Source organism: Sander lucioperca, chromosome 18 (genome assembly GCF_008315115.2).
Source record: "Sander lucioperca isolate FBNREF2018 chromosome 18, SLUC_FBN_1.2, whole genome shotgun sequence".
NCBI classification, from domain to species: domain Eukaryota; kingdom Metazoa; phylum Chordata; class Actinopteri; order Perciformes; family Percidae; genus Sander; species Sander lucioperca.
The window spans coordinates 24,987,768-25,006,285 of NC_050190.1; positions in this window are offsets into that span (position 1 = coordinate 24,987,768).

The window sequence follows — 18,518 nt, forward strand, 5'->3', positions numbered from 1 at the left end:
TCGTGGCGCGAACACTCCCGACCTCCACTGCCTGAGACTCGACCTCTCACCTTGTGACTGACCCTTCCCGGCTGTTGTGGAGTCAGTTGGGATATCAGAGGGCTGGAGGCAAGCGCCTTTAGTCAGGAGAAATGAATCTTCCACATGCTGCAAGAGGAATGTCATGGTGCAGACGGTCTGGAGTTGCCCCCTGGGAGTTTAGGAATTCGAGCACCTGTGAAATTCCCTTTAGTCTTTTCAGTGGTGGTGGTGGGGGGGTCAGTCTTCTTTAAGTGCATCTGCAGGCGCCTCAGCTGGAGAATGGATAAGATGCTTGTGCTTGATTGGTCTTTCATGCAAGTGAAAGACAAATCGATTTCAGCTGTAGAAACCACCTTCTCACCGTCTGTTTGTAGCTGTCGCTTTCAGTTCAAAATGCATGTGAACTACAACAGCGACTCAGAGTGGAATTAGATCTGATTGTATTTAAGGAAGAGATGAGCTGATTTCAGATTTCATCACCTTGCATCACACACAAACAAGACTATTGGCGCTTTTCCATTACATGGTACCTGCTCGACTCGCCTCGACTCTACTCGCCTTTTTTGGTTTTCCATTACGAAAAAAAGTAGTACCTGGTACCTGCTAACAGGTACTTTTTTTAGTACCACCTCAGTCGAGGTTCCAAGCGAGCTGAGCCGATACCAAAAGGTGAAGTGAAAGCGACAGAGGGGGTGTCCTGAACAAACCCGCCGTTTTTAAATAGTTTAGCTAGCTGTGTTTTTTTTTTTTGCTGCCTCCAGCTTCTTTTGAAACAAAATGTGTATTCTGGCTGTGGCTACAACAACACACCTTCGATGTTCTGTGTGTGTGTCACGTTAGGTCACGGCAGTTTACTGTGGCGCCGCTATGACGACCAGCCACGCTGAGGCAGTACTAAAATCTGCAATGGAAAACGGACGCACAGTGCGTCGAGTCGAGGCGAGTCGAGCATGTACCATGTAATGGAAAAACGCCATAAGAATCTACAGCCATGCTAGCAGCTCTGTGAGGCTGTACTATCAACCCGGTCTCACGCCAGTTCGTGAAATGGTCACGTTATTTTGATTTATTGATTCGTGTACAGGTCACGATTTTCTCGTTTATTTCAGGTCACGATTTTCGAACGTTACCATTTCACGAACTGCCATGAGACTGGGCTGGTACTATTGCACAGTGGTGCTTTGAGCTCACTGCTAACACCAGCATGCTAACATGCTCACAATGACATTTACATGCTGATGTTTAGCAGGTACAAATGAACCATGTTCACCCTCTTAGTTGTGCATGTTAGCATGGTAACATTAGCTAATTTGCACTGAACACAACGTACAGCTGAGGTTAATGTATATATCATATAGTTTAGCAGATATTTAGTCATAAACCAAATTATTGGACACATTACAATTTTGGTACAATGATGGTGCTATAGAGGAAAAGTTAAGGGATCAGTAAAGTTACTACAATTGTTAAGATATTTCTCTAAAAACCACAAATGTCAACCTCTGTGTAGTGCTAAAATAAAAAAACAAAACAGGATTATGTCATTTTGATTCATCCTGTCCTGCCTGTACATCACAATCCATCCAATAGTTATTTAAGTCTGGACTAAAGTGGTGTACCGACCTAACGACATTTCCATCCCGAGAGCCACGCCACTAGCACAGCTAAAAACCACTAAAACTATTTTTATTTTAAACTGCTGTGAAACATTTTATATTACGCTTTCACCTCTGTCTGGAACAGTTTTATAAGAGAAGAAATGCAATGTTTTATGTGTCCATAAATAAATGTGAGTGTAAATGAATGAAAGTTTAAGACGTGATGAAAAGCACAAGTTTTACATAACACACAAGATCTGAGAAATCCAATTTAGATCTTTAAAAACACCTTATTAACCAGACATCAGCAAACATCATAGCAGAGTTTTATCACCCTCTGACTAGCTCTTTTTATTTTTTAAGCGAACAGTCCCTGGAATTTAAAGAGGAGAGTCTGTGAACTTCACAGGATGACAAAACTGGACTCTTTTGATGGGCTGCACAGTTGAATCAGTGTCAACTGTGCCTGCAGCCCAGACAACGTGTTGGTGTCACATTTCATAATCTCTGTGTGCAAAACCTTTGAAGCAGCATGGCTGCAGCTCATGAATGACAAGAAAGAAAGAAAAAGACTCTGCAGGAACAGTTGATAGCACTCAAACACATCCAACAGGCAGCTGTTTTCAGGGAAAAAGCTCTAAAAACCTGATGTACACTACCTGCTCATCACCAACAGCAGACACAGTTAGCGAATAGCTGGTGAACAGAGTGGATCATTTAGCAGCGAAAGAGTCAGATATTTCCATCAGGAGTTGGTGGAGACCAAAACAGAGCTAAAATGAGAGCCACTAACATATTCACCATATCAACTATATAAGTTGATAATATACCAGTGCTTACAGCCTCATGCACTTACCCCAAGTGGCCAAACAATCAAATGGTGCAGGTTTAAAAGTGGTTAAAGGTGAAAAATTGCACCAAAAACATGAAGTTAGACACATCACCTTATACAATTTATAATTGTGTGGGATTGTGTTGTTTATTTGCACTTTGCACCAGTGTAGAAGATTAAAGAGGAAAACTGTAATTTAAGGAAACCAGAAAAGGTGGTGGTGATAAACAAAAATAAAGAACAGTCGCTGTGGTGAGAGATGAAAGCAGCAGATGGGAGTGTGAGCATTTAGCAACTTAACATCATAAATCACTGAGTTGACCACAAGACATGCACAAAGACTAACAATTAGAAGAGTGAACAGATGATTGTGAGAGTCATGTGAGCACTTTGATCTGTTGCTGCACTGAAGGTTTCTGCCAAGTTCAGCCAGGAAGCCTCTATGTTATAAAATTCGACTCATTTCTTGCAAACTTTAAAAAATAAAGAGTTCTTTCCTTGCAGTCACACTGTGTACTTCCATCTCTCTTCTATAAGCACAGACTGAACAGTATCCTAGTATCCTATCCTCCTAGAGTGTTATATAATCCATAATGTATGGATGAAGTATCTTGCTGGAGCGGCACATTCATTGTCATCAGTGGTGGAAAGTAACCAAGTACATTTACTCAAATACTGTACTTGAGGTACTACTTTACTTACTTCATTGCATGTCACATAGGCCTAATACTTTATACTCCACTTCATTTGACAGTTGAAATTACTGGTTACTCATGATAAGCTTATAAAATACAATACATCATTAAAGATTAAAACAGTGTTCCAGTGTTCTCCTCGTCATGTTTCAGATGATCGGTTGTTAGCAGGTTCACCAAAGACACATTTCCCCTCTAAACTTCTCAGATGGTTTCATTTCAATAACTGTTCAGATGATCCAACATTTCACTAAAAATCAAAGATTAGAAAATAATCCCAAAACTGAAAACTCTGCGTGTGGCTCAGACGCCATGTCCCTCTCCTTCTGCTCTCTGTGTCGCCATTGTCTAACTCTGTTTGATTCAGGAAAAAATAAAAAATACAGAAATAACAGAAGGAGTAAAATCTGATCTGTGGAATTGTAATCCGACCTCTATTTTCCTTAGAGCAGTGGAAAGTAATGAAATAATAAACACTGTAAAAAATTGTAAAAGCAAATGTTCCACGGATTGGAATAATATTGATATGAGTATAATAAAACAAGTTGTTGAAGAAATTGCTGAACCACTAACTCATATTTGTAACTTGTCTTTTCAATCTGGTAAATTTCCAAACAAAATGAAAATAGCAAAAGTAACACCAGTATATAAAACTGGGGATAGACACCTTTTCACAAATTACAGGCCTGTTTCTATACTCCCCCAGTTCTCCAAAATCCTTGAAAAGCTTTTTACAGAAAGACTTGATAATTTTATCGAAACATCCAAGCTTCTAGTGGACAGTCAGTATGGATTCCGGGCAGATAGATCAACAACTTTGGCACTAATGGAATTAGTTGAGGAAATCACAAATTGCGTAGATAAAAAGAAACATGTAGTGGGAATTTTTATAGATCTAAAGAAAGCATTTGACACCATAAATCATGACATTTTATTACATAAATTAGAGAAATATGGTATCAGAGGAGTTGGATAGGAATGGGTGAGTAGCTACTTAACAAACAGGCAACAATTTGTAGAAATTGGGGCTCATAAATCAACATACATGAACATAACATGTGGGGTACCACAGGGGTCGGTCTTAGGACCAAAGCTTTTCATAATTTACATCAATGATATATGCAGGGTATCGGATATACTAAAATGTATTCTATTTGCGGATGATACAAATATTTTCTGTTCTGGTGATAATTTACAGCAGCTTTTGGAGATGATCACATCAGAAATTGTCAAATTAAAACAGTGGTTTGATGTAAATAAACTGTCATTAAATATAAGCAAAACAAAGATAATGTTATTTGGAAAACATAAAACTAACTGTCAAGTAGAAATACAAATCGATAACATAAGTATTGAAAGAGTATATGAAAATAAATTTCGTGGTGTGATTTTAGACCACAAAATCTGCTGGAAACCTCACATAAACCATGTCAAAGCAAAACTAGCAAAGACGATAGCAATAATAAATAAATCAAGACATATTTTAGACAATAAATCATTACATACTCTGTATAATACACTCATACAGCCATATCTAAGTTACTGTGTGGAAATCTGGGGAAATACATACAAAACCAACCTACAGCCATTATGCACATTACAAAAGAAAGTAGTCAGAATCAAAAATAATGTTGGATACCTGGAGCACACAAGTCCTTTATTCTTCAAGTCACACATTCTGAAATTCATTGATCTGGTTAAATTTAAGACTGCACAAATCATGTTCAAAGCAAGAAATAATTTACTTCCAGGAAATTTACAAAAAATGTTTATGGAAAGACAGGGTGGGTATAACCTGAGAGAACAAATAAACTTTAAAAAACTCAAAATAAGAACAACTTTAAAAAGTATGTGCATCACGATTGGTGGGGTGAGTTTGTGGAATGGGCTAGACCAGGTGCTTAAACATTGTTCAAACATAACAAAGTTTAAAAAGTTATATAAAAACACTTTATTAAAAGGATATGAAGAGGAAGACAGATGATGGTGAAAGTGTGTATGGATTGTTAGGATGATGGATTTTCGGAAATGGGTTGATGATGTACTCAAAATGTAAATAAAAAAACAAAAGGGTTTGGTACGTGAAGAATTAGAGATGTATTGTTGTGTATATTCATTATCATGTTGTAAAAATATATGATATATAAAGAAATGACTTAAAGTGAATCAGGGGTAGGAAACTTTACAAGCTTCGGCTTCATCCTGCTCCTTTTCGGACAAATTTTTTAAATCAAAAATGGTAATAGTATTTTTAATATTACTTGTAAACACTGGATGGAGATTGTTCCTTTTCCTTTGGTGTGTTGCTACACACTTTTATTTTATAGATATATTTATATATGTGTATTTGTATATATATGCATATGTATGTATGTATATGTATATATGGGTACATACTGTATGGGTATATGTATTTTTAATTTTGTTCGAAATAAAAATAAATGGAAAAATGGAAATGGATGGAAACAACAACAAACTCAGAGCTAGCAAGTTACACGCTGAAAATGGCAAGTTTTGAAGAAAATTTGGATCGTGCAACAACCTGCTTGGTTCTTTCAGGGAATGATTGTAAAGATTTACAAAGAATATATTTACTACATTTCCTCTCTAACTGGGACGTTTTGGGATAGATTGGTGGGATTGCTGTGGATGAAGTACACACGGTGCTACACTGGTAAGAGCCAATGAGGTTTAACCATGTATCCAGCTAATTTAAATAGCTCATGTTACTTTTGCGTGGGTGCAAATGTTCCACCAAAACAAGTTCCTTCCCGAGACCATTTTGTAGAGCCACCATCTCTGCGTCCAGAGCTTAGTGCCACCCAAGGCGACTGTGATTGGTTTAAAGAAATGATAACAACCCACAATGTTTTCTTATTGCTATATACTCATATCCCTGAATGTATGTGTGGTGTAGCCAGACCTTACTCCACAATGCTGTGGAGATAGGTTTGGCAATGGCTAATCATCTCATGAGCCCTCAGATTTATCTTGTGACCCTTTGGAGGGGCCTGACCCCTAGGTTGGGAACCACTGGACTAAACTTTTACTGCAAAACGTAGTTTTAATGTTGATACTTTTTACTGATGATACTTTTGTACTTAAGTAGGATTTAAAATGCAGGACTTTTACTTGTAATTAGAGTATTTTTGCATTGTTGTAGGCCTACGACTTCCTTTTCTTTCCTTTAAAGAATCTGAATACTTCTTCCACCACTGCTCGTCATAACTTTCTGAATGTCATTGAGTAGCTCTCTAACCTGAACATTACAGGAATATCCTCCAGAGGACGTCAGGCTGTGTAACACCGGTCAGTTTGATACATGTACTGACTTATTAACTGAGAGACGAGGCGTCCTTCAGGAGACAAACATGACTCGAAAGATTTAAAGATGATATATTCTCGTGTTCGTGCAGGGTTCAATCCATACTTGATAGGTGGAAAAGTAATGAACATGTCAAAAGACAATGAGTTCATTTTAATATTCATCAGTCCAGACAACATGAAACATGAGTGCAGCCTCTGGTGAGTTCATTACTGAGGTGAGTTAAGACTCGTGTTCGTCCTCTGAATTCTAATTAGGAGCTCATAAAATCTGTTCTCCCTCGTGGTCAGGGACGAGTGATTCCTGGTGTGCTTTTCTTCTTCTGTGGACTCCAACTTTCCTGGGCTGCTCGGTTATGGAAATAAATCATAACCACAATTATTTTGGTGATGGAATCACGATTATTTAACACAATTACTCATTGACTTTTGGAAGATGTTGCGTTTTAAGTTGTGCAGACACCACTTTTTTAAATGCCACTAGATGCCACAAACGTTACGCCCCTTTTTCTATGTGTAATCTAAAAAGCCCAGGAAATTATTTAGCCCTTTTAAAAAAAAATGATACAATGCATTTGTGAGCTGAAGGTAAATAAGTGATGGTGTATGCTACGCTGTAAGTTATTCAGATTTTTGACAGCTGACAGCAGTTTGTGTTGCTGTCAAGTGACCCAACATCAAGTGTCTCTGGTTCACATGAAGCAAGCACTCTTCATGCATGAGCGCCTCAACGGTTAATTACATAATTACTTTATCTGACCTCAGACCTGCTGACTATCTGCTAAATCATCTCTTTAAAGACGCAAGAGGACACAAACAGTGACTTCTGATGAGTAGGGGGTCGACAGGTTATGGATTTAAACATCCCATAGAGTCACATGAACCCCTCCATTATTCCTGAGCCTTCCCCTAAAAATACATGTTGACAAACACCAGAGCCCTGCAATTAAAAGGCCTTTGGGACACATTGCTGATAAAGTTCAGTAATTGTTCCCCTGTCACATAAACCTTGTAATTAGCTCACAATGATGGAGGTGTCTTCTCTCTGCGAGGATGTCGGGACTGAACAGAAATAGTATAATAGTCTGTCGTCCTCCTCCTCCTCCTCCTCCTCCTCCTCATCCCCCAACAGCTGCAGCTCTCCAGAGAAACACCGGAGTCATAATCCTGCTCTGCGCCTCCTCGAGCCCTTTTCCTGACACTTTGTCTCAAATATAAACAGGAAGTAGGAGCTGCATGACAGAAACTGCGCCAGGAAGTATGTTATGAAGGGTTAAGGGAAGTGTCCAGGCCACCTTTTTGAGGTTGGGATCAGAGGATTTGGCTGTCCCACATGTTGGGTAAGAGGATAATGAAGATGTTGTTATACTCTTTCATTCTTTAAACATCATCTAAAGAGACATGGATTGTTAGAAAAATGCCCTGTGCACCTGCCTGATTGATATTTGTTGCAGCAGCAGGTTACAGAGGAGGTTTTATACCTGGAAGGTTGCCAGTTTGGACGTACTAAAAGATCCTGGCAGCAAAGTCAATTTTGAATTAATTAAAATACATCTAAATGATTATAGATGTCTATAATCCATATATATATATATATATAGATTAACATGCTAACTAGCCCTGTAATTCGTCACCAAGCTTCTTGAACCACATAACTATTTCTCAAAGCACAGATTAGTTTAGCATATTTGCCATTTTCTGGGGGGGACCCAAAAGACACTGCAGAGTTGCATTATGGGAAGTGGAGGACCCAGGGCTTTGGAAGCTTGAACAATACTCCTATAGCTGGGACTTCAAGTCAGGATAGCTCAGTCTCTGCTTCATGGATTCTTGTTTTTATCTTTTTTTCTTTTTCTTTCATCAAGTACCACAACTTAATGAAAGTGCAACACTAAATCGCTGAAGTACTCATTAAAGCTTATATCCATGTCCTGATGGTTGCCCGCTTCTCATCAAATTTAAATAATCTTTCATGAGAACAGCATATATGATGTGTTTCAGATCTGAATTTTGATTTGTCTGTTTTCATTTATTGTATATTCCCAGCAATGGTTGGAGGTGCTTTGTTGGGGAATGTAGACTTTCTGGTCAATCTTTTCCTATAATGAGTGTGTGTGAGTGAATTGTGTTTTTGGTGGATTTTGGAAGGTTGATGACGCTCTCAGACTTCATTGTTGTGTCGCTCTAATTCATGTTTCCAGCAGAGATGCTGCTCAGCAGTTGCCCTCAGACACAGAGGTAAATGTAATGGTACCGGCAAAAGGCCAAAACAAGCTGTCACCACCAGTTAGAGGAAACGCTTTGATGCCACCTCTGACTGTGCAACTATAATACCACGCATGCCGATTACACAAAGCGCTTTGGGGCATCGCCATCGCCGTTCCCCTGATTATGTAACCGCAGTATACAGTGAGAATGTAGACTCAAAGGTATGCTTCACCAGTCAGGATAGACTTTCTCAGAACGGTCTCATTCGTGCTTATAAATAACAAATATCCATACTCTGACATTTTGTTTCTACAGCAGTGAAGTAAGTTTGTTTTGATTACCACATGGTGACCTGCTTTACACAGCCTAACGAATATAAACTTACCCTGAAAGGAAACATATTAACCCTGAGCTACAGCAGAGAAACATGGCAGGCATGTTGCTCCAGGCTTTGACCCGGTTTTATCTGGCTGTTTGTAGTCAGCCTCACATATCAGCTTGGACACGCAGCTTCTGTCAAACTGACACAGTGTCAGTCTCTACATCAGCTCCTCAGACATGAGAGGACCTCACCAGTGACGGAAAGTAACTAAGTACATTTACTCAAGTGCTGTACTCAACTACAATTGTACAATTGTTGTACTTTTTGACTATTTCCATTGTATGCCTTTTACTCCACTACATTTCAGAGGGAATTATTGTACTTTTTACTCCATCTGAGAGCTATAGTTACTAGCACTTTGCCAATTAATTCTTTTTTTACTTACAATTTATTTCATTTTAAATAACTATTGGAGCCCCAAAGAGGTAAACCTATCCAAAATTGCACAATAAAAGCAAAGATTAGAGAAAAGTCCATGGGACCATTTTTCTGCAGAACGAGTACTTTGACGTTTGATACTTAAAATACATTTGGCTGATAATACTTTTATATGTTTAAGTAATAGAGCATTGGTACTTTTACTTACTTAAGAATCTGAGTAAGTTTTCCACCACTGGAGCTCACAGCATGACAGACAAACTACAGTACAGTGCAGATGTACACGAGGATTAACTTGCAGCATGAAGTTATTATCCGTCACATTTTAGGCTCAGACAAATGGCAAACCCTTCCCTTTCCCTTTTGTCCATTTCCTGTGAAGTGATTTATACGTACAAAACTGGAACGCAAAATGCCTTAACACACACTCCCAAACTCCCAGACCTGTGATAATGTTTGGGTGTGTGTGTCAGTTTAGGGACTTTTCAGATGAACCAAGAGGACCAGATGTGTGATCCATGGAAACGGCTGCACTGCTCATTGAGTTCAGTTTAAAGTTTTGGAAATTTGAGTAAACATTGACCTCCTCCTGACCAGAGGATTTCTGCCTTCATACCGACGCAAACCACAAGGCACATAAAGGAGTTCACCAACACCTCTGCACTTAAATTAACATTGACGTTCATCCATTTTACATCTCTTACAAAAAGTTTTACAAGTGTGATTTACCTCTAATGATAACGAATGTATTTATTAGGCTTTATTTATGAGCAGGTGATGATTAAGCAAGCTGTGAAAGCCCCTTTTATAGTTTATACATGCAGTTATCATTAATTCATTTTCCTTTCAAAGCTGGCAGTCTTAGAGGGTTTTATTAAACCAGAGGTAAACCCTTTTAGGAGCAACTATTTCGTGGAGTTTCCTTCTTGCATGAGTCAAAAATCTGTGTCAATTACATTGAAATATTTCTTTAAATAGACTTCAGTGGGTATTTTTTCTGCGTTGCCCTGCTGGGATCTTTCTCTGCTTCAGCCCTTATCCTGAACTGGCTGGCAGACTGCAGACCCAGCCAGTATATTTCCCTGTGTTTATACTTCAGGGAGCATGTGCTGCTATTTTAGTAACGTGCCTACAGGGAAAGAAAGATCTTTGCATCCAGGCGAAGACCAGGGTGAGGGTGGGTTTTCTCTCTGGCATGACTGCAACGGTTTCCTGAAAATATACCTGCTGGAGACTGGAGGCGAGACACAACAACAAACCTTTGTGTTGATTCATGATTTCTGTTTGAGCCACCATGTGATCATCTAACCTGAGAGGAAGTGACACACAGCTCAGAGATGTAAATACGGGTGAGCAGAGGGCCGTGTTTGTGGAAGAAAAAAAATCATTTCGGTGGACTGTAATCATACAGTAGTGGAGAAACAATAAGTCACTGAACAACCATACAGTAGTGGATGTGTAACGGTACAATGGACACATGTGGGCTGAATGAAGAAAAAGGTATTACAGCTGCAATGTGGCGCCTGTGCTCCAGACTACCAAATTAGTCATGAAGGGGAATAAAAAGGTTAATTCAAAGGTTTACAATTTGGTCAGGAAAAAACTAAAAATAGAAATACACTTAAATTCTGCATCTCTTTGAATGTGACTCAATTAGATTAATGTATTTCCAATGGGAGGGCATACCATCTTTGTTTGAATGATTGATTTTTGAAAAATGTGTCAAAAAAAACAAAGGAAAAAACAAATTTAAAAAAACACAATTTATCAAAGAAAAATCAGTTTTGGAGAAATGCATATTTGTGCCTCATAGTGTTAAAAATAAACATTTGTATTTAATTTGTTTGCACAAAATTCACATATTTTGCAAAAAAATAAGCATTTACGCCATGTATAGATTCACATAAAGTAGGTAAAATTAACAAAATGGTTATAGCAATGTATATATTTAGACTTTTTTTGCATGTTATAGACTTGTTTTTTTCAGGTTTTGAACTTCAGACAGTTGCTATGGCATTATTGTGCATACATAATGTGAGACCAACTGGACTGATCTGCTAACTGGTTTTGTACATGAGAAGGCAAGTTTTAGAAAAAACGGCAGATGGAACAAAATCCATTGTGTCAGTCTCCTGATTATCTTCCACAGCATTTCAGATTGAGGAATAAATCTTCATTATAAGCCCAAACAGAAGAATCTCGATCTCTTCATCTCCTCTGTAGGTTTTAATGGTCTAACCACATGAAGGACACTGAGGGGACACAGCAGCTCAGAGAACAAGTGCTGCCTTGTTGAGCGCTCACACTCGCACCTCTCTGGCGTCCAGTAGCTCAGCGAGCGAGGCAGGATCATATAACACTGCCTTGTTTTTCTCATGGATTTTTGTGGTTTGAGCAAAAACCCTGTTGGCCACTGGCCCGGGGATTTCAATCCAAAAGAAAGACCTCAATCCAGAACTGCCTCTGCCTCGTCCTGCATACTGAAGACGGCTCATTTCTCACATAATTACATTTTCAGGCAGAAAAGACACTTTGCCAATCAAGTTGATACAATTCATCATTTGTTGGAGTACGCTGCCATTATCATTATGAAATTCAACGAAAAATGGAGTTGCCAAAATGGAAATTGAATTGATTTACATTGAGAATCAGTTGGATTTTGAGTGTGGAAGCAGAGTGGAGGGAGTGTGGGAAAGCCAGCTGCTCAACACTAAAATGGAAAAAGTGACTCAGGTTGAAGCCATGACAGCAGATAAAGAGACTCTCAGGTCATTTCTTTACCACAGACAGTGGTGGACAGTAACCAAGTACTGCACATCCATTCAAGTACTGGACTTTGGTACAGTTTGAAGGTATTTGGTATTTCCATTTTATATCACTTTATCCTTCTACTCTACATTCAGAGATACATGTTTTACTGCACATTTACACAACAGATTGTTACATTTTACATTACAAAAACATTGAATAAGAATATAAAATACAATGCATTGTTAAAGAATCAACAAGGGGAATTAACAGCTACAATTGAGAGATAAATATTGTACTTTTTACTAACAGCTATAGTTATTAGTTACCTTATTTTACATGCAAAACATTTTTACGGTTTATCAGTTATGATGCATTGTAACAGATTAAAGGACCTGCATACTTGACTGGTTACACCTGCACAGGTACGCTGGGTGAATGTGAGAAGAAAAGGAGGACCTCCAAGGTAACACAGTGTTTTTACATTGCAGTATTGCTACTTTTACTTGTAAAGGATCTGAATACTTTAACTCCTGACTGTGGAATTTATACCTGGAATTGTCATCGAGCTCCTCTGTAGACATCTCTGTAGTCGGATTGTTCTTCATCTTGGTGTGAAATATTTCCATCTCACAGGCCTCAAATAAATCTTATCTCCTTGACATATGGTTGCACCTTTTCCCAGCATGTAGCTTAAAAGTGGCTCAAAAATAAATTATTTTCACATTGTCTGACAGCATCATAGGCTATATATTCTGTATCTTGAAACTCAAGCCACCAAGGGAAATATTCTTAATTAATATTAATATCAAACCCAAGGCACCATCCCATCAAACAAAAATATTCACCTATTTATCTTGTTCATCATTTTGTACACGTTTTCCCAAAATTCAGCCTGACATAATTGGAAACTTTGGAAACTAGGATTTAATATAACGTTCTGTGGGTTTAAACAATGTTTAGCTGCACATCATGAGTTTGTAATGACTGCTAAACTGTTTAAAAAAAGATTTTAAAAACCCCCAAAAAAACTTGTAGTTGCATTTGGACTACAAGTGTGATCAATCACACTTTCTCTGATCCCATCAAACTGGCTGAGTGTAAATAGTGAACTGTCAGCGTGCAGCAACATTTTTCCATTTTGAGAGTCAGAACGACAGCACATGATTGATGTTGACACAGACAGGAAGGTGAGTGAAGGTAAATAATGAAATCCAGCACTCCACTCTGCAAGATGTCGTGCCAGTTGGCTTGAGACGGATCTGCAGCAGCACAAAAATGTATAGTTGATAGAGACAGCTCGGTTTAGTGCAGCAGTGGTGGTGGCGGCAGTGCCTAAACTTGATCTTTGAATATTTGTTAATAAAGGTTTTTTAAATGTTACTCTTCTTTGTGTGAGTCAGTCATACATTTAATGTAGGTTGTATTTAAGTCAATGTAACAACCTTTACAAATTTCATTTTCAACCAAACAGCCATGCTAGCATCTCTGTGAGACTGTACACTACTCTGCTGAATGCTAAGTTGAGCTAACATGCTAACAAACACACACTAAGTGATCACCAATGTCCTTAGAATTCATCCTACAGAGACATTGAATATCTTAAGCAAATTTTATGGCAGTCATCCAAGTCTTGTCAAGCTATTTCACTCTGAACCAGCAAGGTCAACCTCACGGTGGCGCTAGAGTTAAAGTCAAGAGATCACCAAAATCAGTAGGATTCATCGTTTGGGAACATTAATGTCTATACAAAACTTTATGGCAATCCATCAAATACTTGTTGAGATATTTCAGTGTGAAGCAAAGTGGTGGACCGATTGAGCAGACATAGAGCCACGCTACTAGCATGGCTTGTCTCGCAGTGGCAGACCTATCTCCACAGCGCTGTGGAGTAAGGTCTGGCTACACCACATATACATGTACATTCTGGGATAGGAGAAAAAAACGCTCTGGGTTGTTTGCATTTCTTTAAACGGCAGATGTCAGGCAATTATACTGGAAATGTACTTCCATTGATCCAGACTATTAGCATGGCTAGCAGGGAGGATACATATAATATAAAAGAGGCTTAGTTGTGTTTTAATAGAAAATGCCTGCCTTCCTCCATTGCTGAAAACTTTTAAAACGTTCCTGTTAAAGTGAAAACAAGGACAATAGAAAAGCACATCGACCAGAGCGAGCAAAAAGATCAAGAACAGAAAGCACTAAAGCAGCAGCGGTGCCATCTGCGTTCACTTTACATTGCAGACTGCCCATCCAGTGCAGAGGAATCTGTACTGTATGTGCCCGATAAATCAAAGCCAGTGCAGCTTTTTATCAAACATCTGCTTGCATGTGCACACACACACTACAATCTCACTGCACTTAAACATCAGAAGGGCCTGCAGCGGGCCGCTACAGCAGGGGGAATCCCTCCAAACACCTTCCACCGCCTCCTCTACCCTTGGAGAGATTAAACCCTGCTAAACAGAGCATGTGCAGAAGGCCACTCAAGCTGCAATGACTGATTAGAGATCTACTCTAGAGACCGGCTCCCGCTTAATCCAGGGGGAGTAACACCACCCTTAAAGTGGGTGGATGTAACTCCCACATAGGAAATGGGAAGCCCCAGGAAAACACATGGAGGGAAATGTTGTGAACTGTAGCTTAACATGGGCTAAAACACACATTAAGTGCCACTGTAAATTTCCTGTCACATACTCCCTAAAGTGTAGTGCTGTGGTACACTGGTAGCCCTGAACTGTACCTGTTTTATTCTTTTTTTTTTATCTTCTTTTATCTTCTATTTATCTTTTTTTATATTGTTTTCTGTGTTTCTTTTCTTAATGCCTTTTATGACTAATGTAAAGCACTTTGAATTGCCTTGTTGTTGAAAGGTGCTACACAAATAAAGGTGCCTTGGCTTATACAGTATGTTGAACATATTCCAAAATGAGTGCAAGAGTGACATCTGCTGGCACAGACTGGAGCTCTATGCTACGCAGAAATGCACAAACCATGTATTGTTCTGTTTCTCAAAAAATTTGAATTATCATACATTGTACACCTTGTTCAACCTGCTTATAACTTAAATATCATGCTAATAAACAAAATGTGAGTGTGCGCAACAATGTGGTGTATTCTCTGGCTGCAGTATGTGATGCAGACTCAAGAGCTGCACAACATACTGCACTGTATAATGCAAATGCTATGAAGCATACATTATATGCAGGGGTAGACAGTAACTGTACACATTTAGTTTAGTCTATTCACACATTAAAAGACTTGATACAAGGTATAATATTATTCAAGGGAGATTATAAGCCAAGAAAAGGCTTATAAAGACACCACCCTTCTACACTAGTTACACTAAGCAGCAGTGAAAATTAGACTTAAAAGTCACTGTTGATTAGTGACCTTTTCAAATGTTTTTTGAACGATGATAATGTAGATGATTATAGTGATGCCGGTAGATTGTTCCAAATAGATGGTCCTCTGTATTTTGAGTTACTTGTACTTTACTGGAGTATTTCTATTTTATACCGTGTTGTACGTCTGCTACACTCCATTTCAGAAGGAATAACACAATGCACTGTTAAAGATTAAACCAGTGGTTCCCAACTACTTTGTCAAGCTGGGCCTTCTTGTCATGTTTCAGATATGAGTTTCCCTCTAATCTTCTCAGATAGTTTTTTTTTAAATAACTGTTTGAGGCATTAAATACACATTTTTGTGGAAGAACTTTGTGTTTTTTTCCTGCACCATTAATCATCTGCTTTTCCCTCAGATATTGTTTGTGACCTTTGGAGTGGCCCGACCCCAAGGTTAGGAACTGCATATAAAGTAGTTCAATAGCTCCACCTCAGTAGCTACCACAGTAAAATTACACAGCGATGCGTCAGTGTTAGGTACAATCTAACAATATCATATATAACAATATATCAGTCACGAGGGACACTTTTCTGCAGAATAAGTACGTATATTTTGATTCTTTAAGTACCTTTTCTGATAATAGTTCTGTACTTTTACTTAAATAGAATTTTGAATGGGACTTTTACTTGTAATTGAGTATTTTCACATTGTTGTATTGGTCCTTTTATCCAGTGAAGAACCTGAATACTTCTTCCACCACTGCTACAGAATGTACTAATCTTCATAGTGAAGTGTTTGGCAACGGTTGCTCCAAATATTTCATACTTGTTTATTTTTCAGGATGTTTCTCGGAACCGTCTGCAATTTACATTTTTTCCAGCTGTGAGCAACTCCTCTATTTCCTTTGTGCATCACCAATGAATATAAATCATGGAGGTTCATATTTGTGCCAGTTGACTATTGGAAGCAAAAAAAGTGACTGTTTTCAGAGTTAACCCTTTATTCAAAAGAAATGTTCAAACAATAAAAGGAGCACAGCCAGCTCAGAGTAAAGTGTGAATGCTACAAGCTGTTAATAAAGGTCGGGTAAAAAATTACAACCCATTTCAACCATCACCAAAATGAATGATAAAATAAACATCATTATTATATTAGCCTAATCAAAACAACAGAAATGTGCACACACACACACACACACACACACACACACACACACACGACTGAAATGAATAGTGGCAATAAAATACACAAAAGTTCCAATTTGTTCAATATTTCAATGAGAAATTCAAGTACACAAAATAGCACTATTTAACATCAGAAGTTCATGTTGAATTTGACTAATAAATAAAACCAATAAAAAGTGGTTAAAAACAAGATTACATTAGGGTGTATTATATCTCCCTTTGGCGAGCAGACAGCTTCCTTCTGGTCCTCTTACTGTTCCACAAAGCAGAGTAGCGTTAGGACAGATAGTCCAGACTTCTCTCCGTATTTAACAATATTTAAAAAGGGCGTCCCTAAGTGGTTCCTCTCTTTAACTGTATTACGGCATGCAAATACTGTTCTGTAGACCTGCTGACAGGTTGATAACACACATGGGTTCTTTAAGCAAATGTCCTTTAATAATTAGAATCACAAGTAAATATTAGTAACACAAAATTAAATAATGCATCCCATTGGTTGATTGCATGATACATTATGGGGACACATACCGGTAGTATCTACAGAACAACATTCACCACGCCATTTATTTGGAGTGTATATAGTTATTTTTAAAATCAGCATCTACCTAGAGTTTCAGTACTTAAATAACTGTAAACTGGCAGTGCAACAAAGTCTACATTTTGGCCATATGAAGGGTTCCTGCCCCATAACCATAACGTACCAAGAGAATACACACTTTACACAGACCGAGGAAAACGATTGGGCTGAGATTTAAAGGTATATTCCTTACAATTTTCATAAAATGAATGGTCTGCTCTTTTTTCATATACATTCAGTCAAGACTTTTTGATTAGTGCCGACCGATAAATCATATTTTCATCGTCATCGCAATATGAACATGCACGGCAAACACAGCAAAAGATTGCCTGAAACGCAAGGAATAAGAAAAATCTTTTTATTTATGGAATGGGTACCAAAACCCGGTATTAAACTAAATGGGTATGGGCTAAAAACTGTAGTATTTATCATCACGCTGCAGCCTCTCCTCTGCGTCGGGGCTGAACTCCTCCACATATAGGCTACACACACACAAACACACGCAGAGCAAAGTCAGCGGGCAGCAGGTCAGAGAGGCCGCAGAGGAGACAGGGAAGTAAAGTGAAGATAACTCAAGCTGAAGACAACTACAGTTGTTACTGTAAGCAGCTGCAATAAAACCTTCATGTAAAAAGGCATTACTTTATCAACACACCTGTTCAACAAGCATAAACATGTAGAAAACAATATTTTAATCTCTCTCGCAGTCTTTCATCCACTGCCGTTATGTCTTACAATAGCGAATTGTGACAAGCTAAAACAAAAGCTGTTTAAAGTCTGAGTATCTTAGTTTGCCACGTATCTTAAAATTTGGCAAATTCTTGTAAACTCAGCTGCTGACCGAGACAAACCAGCCCCTACTCTTTCAGGTTAACCCACATGGCTAATTAATATGCGGTAATGGTGCCTCAGAAGACGGAGGACAGAGGACAGGATGAATGACTAATACTGACAGATACTGTCTGCGACAAATAAATCTCTTAAATCTTCATTCTTTCTAAACTTCACTCAGTATTTTGATGTCTGGCATATTATTTATTTTATTGACATTTTAGATCGTTTCCAGTAAGATGTCAATGATTACATAGTGACTTTGCTGTTGTAAACATTACTGCTGCTGCTCTACAAACATTTAGCCTAGTTTGAATTAAAATATTCGGTTACACTTTACTTGAAGGCATCTACGTAAGAGTGACATGACACTGTCATGAATGTGTCAT